The following is a 13,099-nucleotide window of genomic DNA, read 5'->3' on the forward strand; positions in this document are numbered from 1 at the left end:
TTTCAAATTGCAGTATATGAGGAGCTGCTGAAATGTTCTCAGCCCAACCAAGAAGAGAATGATGTGGAGCTATGAAACCTACAAATTATTCTACACTTTTCTTGACACTTTTCGCTTTATTTCATATCATTAAAATGAAAAGTTTCGAATGCATCTAACAAATGGGCACAAGTATAGGGAAACCAAGTCATTGTGACTTCACTGATGAGATTGGCTCTTAAGCATTGGTGGAATAAGGCATTATGAAATCACAATACTTGTAAGTTATTCCACACTTTTCTTGACACTTTTCGCTTTATTTCATATCATTGAAATAAAAAGTGTCAAAAAAGTGTGGAATACCGTAACTTGTAAGGTTCATGGCTCCACATCATTCTCTTCTTGGTTGGACTGAGAACTTTTCAATGGCTTCTCGTATTGTAATGTCATAATGTCTCATTCCACCAATGTCTAAGAGCCAACCTCATCAGCGATGTCACAATGGCATGGTTTCCCTATACTTATGCCCATTTGCTAGATGCAGTTACCTTGTTGAAATGAAAAGTGTGGAATAACTTGTAAATTTCATGGCTCCATATCATTCTCTTCTTAAGAACATAAGAATTGCCGCTGCTGGATCAGACCAGTGGTCCATCCTGCCCAGCAGTCCACTCACGCGGTGGCCCCCAGTCTCTCGTATCAAACCTTGAATAAACTGTAAACTTTCACTATGATTTTGAATATCCTGAGGAGTTTCTCATGATGGACTGGGCAAGTCACAACCCTCTATATCCTCAAGTACAAAATTTAGATTGTGAGCCTACGGTGGACAAAGAAAGTACCTGCCTATAATATAGGTAAACTGCTTTGGAATACCACATAAAGGTGTTATATCAAATCCATAACCCTTTACATTTTGTCAAATACCTTCTAAAAACCAGACACATTATACTAGCTGGCTTACACCTGTATCCACATTGCTGTTTATACCTTCAAAAATAAATTGGTAAGCCAAGATTTGGCTTTGCTAAACCCATGCTAATTCATTCTCCTCTAGCTAAGTCTGATTTTGTTTTTAATTTCTTTTGGAATAGGCTTTACCCATTACTGATGTCAGGCTTATCTTTTTAACATTCCACAGATCACTTCTGGAGCCCTATTTAAACATTAGTGTTAAATTGTCCACTCTCTAACTCATCACTATCAAAGTTTCTCGGGTGGGTATAATCCCAGTCTCTTCATCAGAAAAGACCAAAACACAAATTTTCTATAGTTTTTCTGCTGTTATCATTTCCTCCTTGAGCATTCCTTTAACTGCTTTGCCATGTAGCAGTTCCATGTAAGTGTTTTTGTTTCTAACACAGTTGAAAAAGTGTTTATTATTATTATTTGCCTGTATTGCAAAGAATCTTGCTAAATCTTTCTTGCTTTGTCTTATTGTTTTACCTCTAACTGGCCAGGGCTAATTTTCATTCCTTGTTGCCTCATAATGGTCTGCTTTCCATTTGATGAAAGATGCAATTTTTGCTTTCATTACCTGTTTTACATCTCACCAATTAACTACACTGGTAGACTTGTAAAGGATAATTCTATAACTGGGCACTTGCATGTACATGTCCCTTGTGCCCATAGATGGTATAGAATCAGTGGTGTAGCAAGGGTAGGAGGTGCCATGTCAATGACTGGTGTAACCTGGATGCATAAATGTAAGTAAGGTGTATCAATACCAGATTGTACTAATATTCCTATAAAGGAATTTGGACACTCAGATACAGTTATAGAATAAGCTCTCACCACATATTCTCAGGGTGTCTAAATGGAGACACCTAATTATAGATGTGCCTCATTGATAGGGGAGATATGATAGAGACGTTCAAATAACTACATAATGTAAATGTGCATGAGTCGAGTCGCTTTCATTTGAAAGGAAACTCTGCAATGAGATGGCATAGGATGAAGTTAAGAGGTGATAGGCTCTGGAGTAATCTAAGGCAATACTTTTTTACAGAAAGGGTGCAGATACATGGAATGGCCTCCTGGAAGAGGTGGTGGAGACAGAGAATGTGTCTGAATTCAAAACGTGGGATCTCTCGGAGAGAGAAAAAGATAATGGTTACTGAGGATGGGGAGACTACATGGGCCATTTGGCCTTTATCTGCCATCATGTTTCTATTCGAATTTCCAAAATGTCTTTTTAAATAATGAGCATACCTCAATCAAACCTTTGATCCTGGCAGCCATTCATTTTTAGATTGTTTTCTGACTCATTTCTTCATTTCATCTAGTCTCCTTTTTTTAATGAAATACTGTGAAAGTAATTTTTCTTTACTGTCTTTTTTCCAGGAATTATGACACTTCTGATTGCATTGTCACTATTGATAAACTACCCCACCACCATTACCTCTCAGATCCTGTATTCTAGTAGGGACAACATCTAAAGGGATTTTCCCTCTTGTCAATTCCAGGACCAGATGCTCCATGAAACAGTCATTTACAGCATCTAGAATCTTCAGCTCTCCAGCATATCTCACATAGATTTGAATTGTCAAGACTTCACCAGAGATAGACCTCATGGTATAATAAATCTTCAAAGCTGGGATCCAAATTTACCTATTCCACTTGGATTTCTACTGAAAATGTATCCTTATTTCCCTTCCCCCTCTTTCACTTTTTTTTCTTCTGTGCTTCCATTTTCTGTGTGGTACTATAGTTCTCACTAGGTGCCCTGAGTCAGGTGACCAAATACATGCTGAAATAATGGAAAAGCTCATAGCAGAGAAGCAGAGGTACATGGACAGCATCCACTATTGAGATCTACAGGGGTTTCTTGTGTTTTATGGTATACTGTATCTTTTGAGCAGTGGGCATTGGAAGTATTTCCAGACTAGTATGGGCTTCGAAAAATATTATAGAGGGAAGAGTTGCCTAGTGGTTAGATCAGCAGGCTAAGACCCATAAAACCCTAGTTCAAATTCTGCTCCTAATGCATGTGACTTTAGGCAAGTCACTTAGGCCCTAATTCTATAAATGACACCTAAGTTAATTGGTAAAAGTCATTTTAAAATGTTTTAAACATTTAAAATATGTAGGCGCCTACCGTCGCCTAGAAAAACGGCACCTTCATCGAGTCTACAGAGGCACCTTAGAATGCCTAAGAATGAAGTAGGCATGGTTAATGCCGGAAACAACCTTAGGTGTTCTAAGGCGTCTCTGTAGACACAATTCTTGTCAAAGGTAGGTGCCAGAAATGTAGGCCTTTAAAAGCCTGGCCTACATTTCCGGCACCTACGCAAGTTCTTCTTCATCCAGAGAGTGGTAGAAAACTGGAACACTCTTCCGGAGTCTGTCATAGGGGAAAACACTCTCCAGGGATTCAAGACAAAGTTAGACAAGTTCCTGCTGAACCGGAACGTACGCAGGTAGGGCTAGTCTCAGTTAGGGCGCTGGTAATGTAATGTAATGTAATGTAATTTATTTCTTATATACCGCTACATCCGTTAGGTTCTAAGCGGTTTACAGAAAATATACATTAAGATTAATGACCAGAGGGCCGCCACCTGAACGGACTGCTGGGCACGATGGACCACTGGTCTGACTCAGCAGTGGCAATTCTTATGTTCTTAACGGACACGTGATCGATGGCTGTTTTTTAGGCGGCCGCCAATAACAGCACTGTTTACAGAATTGGGCCCTTAGGGGCACTTTTATTAAGCTGTGTTAGCTGCTAACACAAGCCTATCACATCAAAAATGGCCTAACACAGCATTCTGCATTAGTTTTGCAAACTGCGCACCCTAAGCATTTGCTATTTCTTTTTCTTTCTTTCTTTTTTGCAGGGGGGTGTCAGGGGTGGAGAATGGACTTAGTTGCACTAATTAGAATGAACGTGGTTGCACTAATCAATGAGTGCACTGATATTACCACCATGCTAACTGATTAGTACATTCATAACACAGGAGATTTTAGAACGTACCAAATAGGTGGTGGTAAATGCTCCTGCGGTAATGTAAACAAATAGAAAAAAACCTTTTTGACAGCTACACTGGAAATGGGTTTAACACACAGTAAAGACCCACATAAGAACAACTAGTCTTATTTCTTAGCAAACCGTAGAAAAAGGACCCCATAACTCTCTATTTCTGTAGGTACAGATTTTGATTATAAACCCTCCAGAACAGGGAAATACTACTTGAGACACTGCGGAATAGGTGTGAAGTAAACATATAAGTAATAAAAAGGAACGTGGTCACGTCTACAGAAATTTTAAAAATATAAATTCAGAATATATTGTAAGGGCGTCTCTTTATTGTCTGTGACAGTATTTTTCCCAAAATAAGTTCCAGAGTTGGGAATGGAAACTTTATTAGCTAATACAAAATGAATTGCCAGTGTGGGGCCTTGTCACTGTGATATCTGACATTCAGATCAAATGATTACCATTTTTTTCCAGGTAAAATAAGTATTTGCAGTTATTTTTAGCATCTAAGCTGCTTTTATTTTTTAAGATTTTAAATAAAATGTTGAGGGCTTGTCATATTGGATGAATGCCAGACTTTCAAGATCCCTAATTATTTCCACTCATATGTGTTTTAGCATGAGGGGGATTGCTTTTCATTTCAGGCTGTGTTTGGCATGCTCGCTTTCCAGAGCAAAGAGATTTTTTTGTTGTTGTTATTTTCTCTGTCTTTTATAAAGCAACTATGGTGAAAATGTAACTTAAGATTTAAAGTATGATCTGCATTTTTCCTAATCCTAGGCCAAGAGGCAAATGTCAAATGGGTACATGCAAGCTGTCAAGTTAATAATTTGTTCTTAATATTTTACCAGGTCCAAATACTTAAATCATCAGACGTTGAGTAAAGCAAATCTGAAATTCATTTTAAGAATGGATGAAGTGGTTGATCTGTTCAAACACAGCTAAGAAAATGTGTCATCTGTGGATGGCCCATTGGCAGTGCTGTAGCGAGGGGTGATGGTGTGGATCCTGAGTTCAAAACACAACTTTGCTAACCATGCTGGCCGGAAGTGCTATGGAGGAAGCATTTGTTTCCCTGTGTAAGAGATGTAGAGCTTCAACTATTCTGCATGTTTGGTAGCCACTGGTTGAACTGGTGTCAGGTCAAAAGCGCGCCGGGACAAAGGCGCGCCCAGACAATTGAGCGCAGCGCGGAGGTGTGCGCCGCTCAAAATTACTGTTTTTAGGGCTCCGATGGGGGTGTGTGGGGGGGAACCCCCCCACTTTACTTAATAGACATCGCGCCGCATTGTGGGGGCGTTGTGGGGGGTTTGAGGGGTTGTAACCCCCCACATTTTACTGAAAACCACTTTTTCCCTGTTTTTAGGGGAAAAGTTAAGTTTACAGTAAATTGTGCAGGGTTACAACCCCGCAAGCCCCCCATAACGCCGGCGCGATGTCTATTAAGTAAAGTGGGGGGGTTCCCCAACAAAAACCCCCATCGGAGCCCCTAAAAACAGTAAGTTTGAGCGGTGCGCGCCTCCGCACTGCGCTCAATTGTCTGGGTGCGCCTTTGTCTTTCGCGCCGTTGTCTATGATCCAAACTGGTTACCAGACATCCGGATTTCACCGGACATATCCTCCTTTTGATGACATGTCCAGGAGTCTGGACGGCTTTTCAAAACCCAGCACTTTGTCCGGGTTTTGAAAAGCTTGGAACAAATCACCCATCGGGCAGGAAGGCGTCCTCCTGCCCGATGAGAGCAGGAAACTGGGGGGGCAGGGCTTGGACGAGACTGGGGCAGGGATGGGTGGAGCTGGGCGGGCCTGGGGGCGGATCTAGGAGTCCTAGACTTGGAGGTGTCATAACTTAACAGATTGCAGAAGAAGTAGCAGGTGAATGGAAGGCTAGATGGAGGAAAGGGAAATTAAAATAACATGGGGAAGAATCTTTGGTAGTTGTGAATGAAGTCCAAAAGAGGAAATGACTGGGCAGAAGATAAGTCCAAGTCTTGCCTATTGGTTGCTATATTTTTTTAAGGCCATTGGAGCTGATTGTATAAGTGACACCTGAAATGGCAGGTGCCTAGAAAAAATGTGTCTGCCATGTGTCAATCACGCTCAGGTGCCACTTAGAGAATCGTGGCTACTGGCACCTAATGGCGAACTTTATAGGGTTACCAGATGTTCCTTCGGGAAAATCCGGACCCATGGCTACATCCCCAGGACCTTCAAGTTCCGCTTCTGTCACGCCCTGTTCTGCCCCCCCCCCAGCGCCGCCCCCAGACAACATCCGCACATACGTGGATGCGACGCAATGATATCACGTGCACTCGCGGATGCCCCTTCCCGATGCGATTTTGTCGGGAAGCTTTTCAAAACCCAAAGTGTTGGGTTTTGAAAAGCCATCCAGACCCCAGGACATGTCCTTAAAAGGAGCCTTTGTCCAGGGAAATCCGGACGTCTGGTAACCCTAGAACTTAGGCACTGGTTTTTAAAGGCCTTTATTTCTGGCACCTAGGTTCATTGTAGAATTGTGCCTAGTGGCGCTTAGTGATGCCCAAGGTCAACTCTGTCCCTAAACATACCTACGTAGGCATGTGGCACCTTTAGGTGGCGGCTGCCCCAACTGAAAATCAAGCTCACTGTGTTAAAATGATAACTATATTGTGTGTATTTTACGAGGGGTTTAGTTCTTGGGGAGGTATTTTGAAGATTCTGTATTGAATTCTACTAAGTTAATCATCCTCCGCATAAAACCAATAGAAAGTTTTGAAATGTAAAATTATACCTATACTTAGACCCTCAAAATTTATGAGATTAGGATAGGAGTAGGAATGCGAAGGAATTATGCAGGCTGCGTCACTCTGAAGCCAGTCAAGGCCATCTCTTATCGTGGACATCAATACTAAAATTAAACCACATGTTAGTTAATCACAAGAAAAAGCAAGAAGAGTCAGTTCATCCCCTTGCTGCATTATGAAACAGAAGAGCTAGTAAGGGCCTTGTTCCTTACAAAAGAGTAGCAAATATCCCATTGTTTCAGCAATGGAAATTGGGGCTCTCCTTGAGCGACGTGCTACACAAAGTTTTATGATATTGTGCCAGGTCTTGATTTATTGATCGTTTCAGGACGCACTTTACCGCCTTTAACTACAATTGTCGAGCAAAGCGGTTTGCAATCTATAAAAATGAGTTAAAAGAACTACAATGTTAAATAGGAGAGAGTCGATCATACCCAAGTACATTCAATCGGTCAAACATATAGCACAAAACAATAAAAGAAAAGAATGGATTGATGACTCGCTGAAAAATTTTGTGGGACTCTTTCTTGACGTCGGCAACAATTAACACATCCGACTGAAAAAGCATTGCCTACAGTAAATCAGACTAGTATTTCTTGTAATGGGCTGAAAAATAAAATCTGGAGGAGTGCTCATCCCACAGATTCCTGTTTTTAATTTCATGTAAATGTCAGAATACTAAGCAAGGTATTTGTCAGCCGGCTTGGAGATGCTGTATGCTTCTCCAGCTAGTATTATAAACCACACTGTATCAAAACCAGATTTGCAAGTAAAGGCAATGTGTTTCTTACGATTATCCAGTACACCCTGCATCGCAAACCTACTTTTCATTGATCAGAAAGATTCTCAGTAGATTTAAGACCCATATGGGGTAATGCTATAAGTCATTTTCTGTATGTAAAACGTGTTTTAAATGTCCATAATAGCTACTGTATTACCAAAGCACTTAAGTGCTACATTTTATGTGACACTTTAAAAAAAAAAATATATCAAAGCACCCTGTTATAAAATCACCTCCTCCCACCTTCACATGCATTGGAAGCTTTCCAAATGATATGAGTGCACTGTAGTTGCTTTGGCAGTGGTTTACAGAAACATTACACACAAAGCTTCATTTAAAGTCTCTGTACAGTATATGTTCTTCTGCATTTGCCATTTGTTGCCTTAGATCAGGGGTGTCAAAGTCCCTCCTCGAGGGCCGCAATCCAGTCGGGTTTTCAGGATTTCCCCAATGAATACGCATGAGATCTATTTGCATGCACTGTTTTCATTGTACGCTAATAGACCTCATGCATATTCATTGGGGAAATCCTGAAAACCCGACTGGATTGCAGCCCTCAAGGAGGGACTTTGACACCCCTGCCTTAGATTGTACACAGTTTGCCGTTTCCATGTTAGGAGAGAATGCAGGGCATGACAGCACTTGTACAGTTATCAGATCTTTAGTCCTGGTCACTTCCTACCAAAGTTCCCAGCAACAAATTTAGGAAGGTCATAGTTTTCCTTCTGCCTCTTTTCTGAATAGTGAGACCTTTGTTTTCTTTTTTTAATCAAGCATTTTTTTTTACCTTTCTAAAGTCAGTTTTATTGGTTTTGTGAAATCTGTTCTAAGTCAAATGAGGACTTTTGTACACTTTAGACTTATTATTATTTTTTTATTTTTTACATCTGGACCTATGTTGAAGCAGGTGTAGTGAAAATCAACCTTGTTACTGCTGTTCAAAAACCATACTAGTCCTTCTCAAATAAAGCCCGGGTAATCACCATGACTGGTTCTTTTGAGTCATATCTTTAAGTGGCTTGCTTTTTGTGCACGGCGATGACAAAGTGTCTTGGACACAGTCTCTGTAGGTGCTCTCAGCAACCCTTCAACCTTATCATTTAACTTTAAGTTCTTTAGGCCCCTTCTTTTTCCAAGATTCTAATAATTGAACTTAACGATAATGATTACCCCAATATTACCCTTCTCGAAATGACCCCGTAAAAGCACATACAGATGTAAAAGTATACAGTAATGGCTCTGTGAAGCTGCCAGGAGCTGTTCTTTCACTGCAGCAAATGGTTGCTGCCCTTTAGAAGCTGTCCCTCTAGGCAAATGCCTAGCTTGCCTCGTGGATAAGACAGTTCTGGTCTCATTCTTTCAGATTTATCGCTAGTGTTCATCTTGGTGCTTACATTGTGCCAGAGAGTGAGTTTCCTTCTGGAGCTTGTAGACTGACACGTACACATTGAAATGAGCTTTTAAGTTTTTATTTTAAATCAGCTCTGTGGTAACCAAAATATTTGGCACTGTGTATGTATCGCTCTGCTACATTTTCCTTGTCTCTTCATCTCTTGAGTTTAGTGTTTCTCTGAATGGGTTTGTTTTGGATATACTTTGACAGAAATGAACCTCATTTGTAAACCAGATTACGTTGGGTACAATCTCTGCTCTTTGGGAAATTGTGCACAATGCAAAATGAACACAGAAGTCTTCTCCTTTACCAGAATTCTGTATGGGAGGCAGCAGCAAAGGCCCAAAGAAAGGAAGCATGCATGACAACCCACTTGAATGAAGTGCAGTAGGATTGGCCTGAGGAACTAGAATTGAGAATGATGATGATTGTGGTGGTGGTGGTGGTGGGAGAGCTAGAAAGAAACCAGAGTAATAAGGAAGGAGAGAAAGAACTGGGTCTTTCTGGGAGAGAACAGAGTAGTCAGAGGATTTGCTGGGGAGAGTGATGGAAGAAAGAGAACTTTATAGAGAGGGCAGGATTCAAGTCTAGGAAAGTAACAAAGAACAAGCTGGGGTCAACTCTATTTATTCAATTTTCTATACTGTTCTCCCAGGGAGCTCAGAATGGTTTACATGAATTTATTCAGGTACTCAAGCATGAGAGAGAGAGAGAGAGAGAGAGAAGCTTGAGAGTTGAGTCAGGAGTTGGGGGTGGGGGATGAGATATAGGAGATGGAGGAGGGAGTTGTCACTGAAGGTAACAGGAGGTAGAGAGCAAGCTGAGGGATTGATATGAAAGGAGAGAGGAGATGAGGTTGAGCCTGGAGATGATTCATACAGTAGGATGCTGATTATCTGCACTAACCTCAGCAGAGAGCAGTCCAAATAAAAGAGAATCTGTAGGATTGCACATTCCTTTTTGAAAAGAACACACACTTTGAGCATTTTTGTTTGTTTTGTTTTTAATAATGGGAAAAAAGACCAGATTATTTGTGATGATATAACACTTTTTGATATATATCAGGCACAATGTGATGTAGCAATGATACCAAGATTACGATAAAAAAATAAAATAAAATAAAGAACAGAAGCAATCTGGATAATCAGAGTTTGTATAACTGGTGTCCTACTGTATTATAGGAAGGGAGAGCCTCAATTCTGATGAAGAAATTAAATAGGGGAAAAAAGTAGGCTTTATGATGGGGAAATTCTACACAAAATATTATGGGGCTCATAATAAAAATTTTTAAAAAGTCTAAAAACTGGCCTAAATCGCCACTTGGACCCATTTCGAGTATCGGTATTTGGATGACTTGTCTTTTAGATCAATGGTTCCCAACCCTGTCCTGGAGGACCAATAGGCCAGTTGGATTTTCAGGATAGCCCTAATGAATATGCATGAGAGAGCTCTGCATATAAAGGAGGTGCCAGGCATGCAAATCTGCTCCATGCATATTCATTATGGCTATCCTGAGAAATCCGACTGGCCTGGAGGTCCTCCAGGACAAGGTTGGGAACCACTGATCTAAAAGACAAGTCATCCAAATACCGATACTCAAAATGGGTTTTAGATGTACCTAAAAACAGCGTAGGCCTTTTCAGTGCTGCTGTACGTCCAGAGCTAAAAGGGGCATTTTAAGAGGAGTGGTGAGGGTGGGATTTGGGTGGGACGTGTACTGCAAATATAAACAAACTTTTAACGAGGTTGCCTGGATGGAACTTATACGTAGTGACATAGGCCATGTTAAAAAAGGTCTAAGTGGCAAAAAGGTATCCAAAGTGACCAGATAAGCATTGCAGACACAAAATACAGACCCCCACACACACTGCCCCAGTGATCACTGACCGCTCCCAACACCATAAGAATCATAAGAAAAACGTACATACCTGCCTCCAGAACATCAGCACCTGGCCTAGTAGAGCTACACAGAGGTCGCTTAAGTAGTCTGGGGGTCGGTTAGTGAACCATAGAGAGGAGGACCCTGGCCCATAAGCCACTCTAACCACTGCATTTGTGGTAGAACATGTGCACCCCCCAAAAAAACCCCCAAACCCTACTGTACTGCCATATGGGTGCCACCTGCAGCCATAAGGACTATTGGGGTTTTAGACAGGTGGGTATAGTAGGTTTTGGGAGGCTCATCATAACGTATAAGGGAGTTATGGTGAGATGTTTATGTGGCACCCTTTTTGTGAGGTTTGCAGCAGTGCCCTGTAAGGTGTCCCACTACTCTTGCCATGTCTGGATGTCCAGTCCATCACTTTGCTGGCCCCTCCCACATCCAAAAGGTCTTTTTCTAGGTGTTTTAGATTTGGACAAATTTTTGGATGAGAATGGGGTATAAAGATAGACGACTTAGCAGTCTGGGCAATCAAAATGGCTTGATGTACAGTTACTACTACTACTACTACTATTTATTATTTCTATAGTGCTGAAAGGTGTACACAGCGCTGTACATTTTAATATACAATAGACAGTCCCTGCTAATTTAGACAGGATATTTCAGGGTTGGGGAGGTTATAGTGGGTATAGGTATCTGACAGCAGTGAGGAGGAGTTAAGAGTTGAAAGCAGTTTCAAAAAAGTGGGCCTTTAGCTTGGAGTTGAACACTGCCATGGACGGAGCACAGCGTATTGATTCAGGCAAACTGTTCCAGGCATATGGCGCCACAAGAAAGAAGGGATGGAGTCTGGAGTTGGCAGTGGAAGAGAAGGGTACAGATAAGAAGAGCTTGTCTGATGAGCGGAGATTACTGGGTTGGGGGGGGGAGCATAGGGGGAGATGAGTGAGGAGAGATATCGGGGCCGGGGGGGGGGGGTCAGAGCAAATGCACTTGTAGGTCAGCAAGAGGAGTTTAAACTGTATTCAGAAATGGATGGGGAGCCACTTGAGGAAAGGGGTAATATGAGAATAGCGGCTCTCATGGAATATGAGTTGTGCAGCAGCATTTTGAACGGATTGAACAGGCGAGAGACAGGCGCACAGGAGGTCGAAGAGAAGTACGTTGGTCTTGTGTTCAGAGAGAAGAGGACGGATTTGGGTAATGCTATAGAGGAGGAAGTGACAAGATTCGGTGGTCTGTTGGATCTGAGCACAGAAGGGGAGAGAGGAGTCAAAGATTACCACAAGGTTGTGAGCTGATGAGACAGGGAAGAGGATTGCGTTATCCATAGAGATAGAGAATGGCGAGAGGGGGGAGACTGGCGACTTAGGCCCAAAATGGACTTAGACATATCTTTTGATTATGCCCCTCCATGTATCTTGCAATAATTTTCTTTATTGAATTACAAATTATTATTCAAAAGGGTACAGATTCGAGAGGGCATCTTTTTTTTTTATTAGGTTCAAAAATGTTTTATTAAGTTTGCCTTTTTCCGATGTCGTCCTGGTTCTGTACGCCTATGACAGAGTCCCCACCTGATGAAGAGCCGACTCGAGTCGGGGGGCCAGAGATTATATGTGTTATTTTTAGCACGTACTTTTGTACTTATTTATGCACAGCACTTTAATACCGCTGAGGTTACTGAAATTCAATCTTCTCAACCACTCAGCCAACTCAGCCAACTCAGATAAGTGATATAAGTTTTTATCATTTACTGGACTGTTCTTATATAGTGGTTGGGCTAGGGACAAGTGAAGGTACTGATGGTCCCTGTGTTAACTCCAGTTCGGTGATAACACTGAATCAAAGGGTATAAGGTCTGAGCACATCACGATAATTATTTAATTAAATTGAGAGCTGTGATTACATATATGTGTGTATTGATGTTCATCACAGAATATTACAAGTTATCTCCCTATTAGTTTGCAAATTAAGTTTTACAAACCATAACATAGAAACATAGAAACATAGAAAGATGACGGCAGAAAAGGGCCAAGGCCCATCAAGTCTGCCCACTCTATAGACCCTCCCCTTAATACTATACAATGTTTTACCCTGACCCACTTAGGGATCCCACATGGGCGTCCCATTTATTCTTAAAATCTGGCACGCTGCTGGCCTCGATCACCTGTACTGGAAGCTTGTTCCATTGATCAATCACTCGCTCCGTGAAGAAATACTTTCTGGTGTCGCCGTGAAATTTTCCGCCCTTGAGTTTGAGCGGGTGCCCCCTTGTGGTTGAGGGGCCTCTGAGAAGGAAAAT

The sequence above is a fragment of the Geotrypetes seraphini genome, chromosome 6 (genome assembly GCF_902459505.1).
Source record: "Geotrypetes seraphini chromosome 6, aGeoSer1.1, whole genome shotgun sequence".
In the NCBI taxonomy this organism is placed as follows: domain Eukaryota; kingdom Metazoa; phylum Chordata; class Amphibia; order Gymnophiona; family Dermophiidae; genus Geotrypetes; species Geotrypetes seraphini.